Consider the following 2,761-nt stretch of genomic DNA (forward strand, 5'->3'; position numbering starts at 1 on the left):
ACATACCTCAAAAGAGTGTAAAGCCAACATTTAGTACAGTCGCCGGCCTGGCATGAATATGAAAATGGAAGATATCACGTAGACTGATAGGGAAAGTTCGTCAGTCTTCATCCTTCTTCAGTCAGATACCTAAAACAGGAGCCCGTCTGCTAACGTGTTACGAAAAACATGAGTCGAGCTTGGCTCCTTGACGGCGACTGATTTTACAAAGTCGTTCTTGCTATGACATTGCCAGTGAGCTGTCGCCTGCATTACTTGCACGTGAAAAACCTTGTCAGTTACACAAGGTTCAACTGCGGTCAACGCGACGGTATGCAGCCTATAGCCCTTTCCAATGTCTGACCATCGCTATAGTCTATTCTATTTACAACAATACACATTACCACAGATACGAGTAAACCGCTTCGTAACATCACCCCCTTTCCTCAAAAGAAAATGAATTGTTGAAAAAACGATGAAATTTTCTGAATCTCGATCAGAGATTATCCAAAAAGTCAAAAGAATTATATATAGGTCATGTTCAGAAGCTGTTTAAAAAAAAAATATCATGAACGAAACTCGAGTAAGACCTTGGCCTTGCAAGAATATACCAGTCAACACATCAAATCAAAAATCAAATCAAATCTGAAAATGTTACTGGACAAACAGGACAAACAAAACAATCATTCACACCCGTGTAAGCGCACGTGCCTTGAGATAGAAAACAATACTGCTAAAGGGTCAAACAAACAAACACTATTGGGCGCCAGATGTTATGGAGTGGTATAGCCCGGTTTTTAGACAATCATAAATGCCTCTACACAACTCTATAAATTTAGTATTTGTTTACAGACTTGAATGTAATCTGAATAGTTGTCCGCTACCGTAGCTTACAAGGCACAAGCGCACACGCACTCACACACGCAAAAACCTGGTGTTAAATGGATCTTGACACTGCCAAGACTAATTATTATTGTTTACAAAGCTTTTTACATCACAAAATCATTTCCGGGCTTCGACCAGTACTCTAGGCCGACAACACCGCAAGAAACTCTACAGTCCAAGACGCAGACACCTTTTGGCTCAAACAAAGCAGCTTAACAGGTAAGACGAATAGATATTCTACTGTACGTTACCCTACTGCCATCTTTCGGCTTTCAAGATGTTGGTATGGCTGTAAGTCCTTCAGACGACTGACAAGGGTGCACCAGTCCTCACGACACCGCAACCATTGCTTGACGTAGTCCTTGATCCTTCCAGTTCGTCTCGGCGGCTAACTGTAGAACCCTGCCAGCTCTCCATGCCATGGTCATGTCCACAAGCCGCAGTTGACTGGTTCAGTTCAGCCTCCGGCGATGAAAACCCCCCAGTTGGAACACTGTAAAGTTTATAGTCCATAAATCAACTTGTCTTTAGTTTCTTTCACTCGCACAATAAAAATACTCACTCGTCCAACATATTAAGCTGCATGAGCCAATATAATTATTTACACGTTAATTCCTGTTTTCTAAAGCCAAGAAAACGTTACGTAAAACCCTCACATGTTTAAGCAGTGTAGCACAATAGCTTAGGCCTACACAATAACATTAAACACAGAAACAGTCACTCTTCTCACATACGACAGCATGACATGAAAATATAACCGGTTTCAAACATACCTCAAAAGAGTGTAAAGCCAACATTTAGTACAGTCGCCGGCCTGGCATGAATATGAAAATGGAAGATATCACGTAGACTGATAGGGAAAGTTCGTCAGTCTTCATCCTTCTTCAGTCAGATACCTAAAACAGGAGCCCGTCTGCTAACGTGTTACGAAAAACATGAGTCGAGCTTGGCTCCTTGACGGCGACTGATTTTACAAAGTCGTTCTTGCTATGACATTGCCAGTGAGCTGTCGCCTGCATTACTTGCACGTGAAAAACCTTGTCAGTTACACAAGGTTCAACTGCGGTCAACGCGACGGTATGCAGCCTATAGCCCTTTCCAATGTCTGACCATCGCTATAGTCTATTCTATTTACAACAATACACATTACCACAGATACGAGTAAACCGCTTCGTAACATCGGGGGAGGGGGTCTTTTACTGACCGCCGTCTGGAGAAAAACATTCACTTGTAAAATATTCAAACATATTGGACCAGCACATAAGTTCAGAACAAGTTGTTTATCCTATGTTCTTTTGTTGAAGACTTACAATATATCTCACGTTCGAAACAGTCACGTTTTAATCACTGTTTCACAGGTATTCACAATTATGTATACCTTACATCCGAATCAGCCTATATCAGTTAACACGGATGGCAGTTTCACAGGTATTGAAGCGCGCTATACTCACATTTCGGACACGAAAACAGAAAACTATCCGAGATATTTCAACATCTTTGAAACTATCCTCAGAAAACGGAGCGGGTAAATATTCCTCAGCCAGCAGAGACAACAGGCATCAGTGTTTTACAATCACAACCTCATGCACAACAATCGCCAGGCAATCTTTCACAATCACAGCCTTATACACAAAACTCGCCCGGCAATGTTTCACATTCACAACCTTATACACAACAATCGCCAGGCAATGTTTCACAATCACAACCTTATACACAATAATCGCCAGGCAATGTTTCACGTACGTTCACCACCACACAAAAATAGCCTCCGCGCTACTGCACCAGAACAGTCGGAGCGAGGCCGTTGTTTTGCATGAAAACTGCGGTGCTTTCTATTCAGCCAGATGGACAATTCCAGGTAAAGAACTCTCTTCATATACACACACATGCGCAGGCC

The 2,761-nt window shown here is 42.2% G+C and overlaps 1 long non-coding RNA gene across 1 annotated transcript in view; it reads right to left on the bottom strand.

Annotated features, from left to right (window-relative positions):
- Positions 1-2,036, bottom strand: part of LOC138956091 (uncharacterized) — a 2,751-nt gene extending 715 nt beyond the window's left edge. Inside the window, exons 1-2 of the long non-coding RNA XR_011452495.1 lie at positions 1,638-2,036; positions 1-1,357 (exon numbers count right to left, since the gene is read on the bottom strand). The exon at positions 1-1,357 is cut by the window's left edge and continues 715 nt beyond it. This is a non-coding gene — a long non-coding RNA (uncharacterized lncRNA). The remainder of the gene's footprint in view (positions 1,358-1,637) is intronic.
- Positions 2,037-2,761: the final 725 nt, after the last annotated feature.

This window comes from Littorina saxatilis, unplaced genomic scaffold (genome assembly GCF_037325665.1).
Source record: "Littorina saxatilis isolate snail1 unplaced genomic scaffold, US_GU_Lsax_2.0 scaffold_566, whole genome shotgun sequence".
NCBI lineage: Eukaryota > Metazoa > Mollusca > Gastropoda > Littorinimorpha > Littorinidae > Littorina > Littorina saxatilis.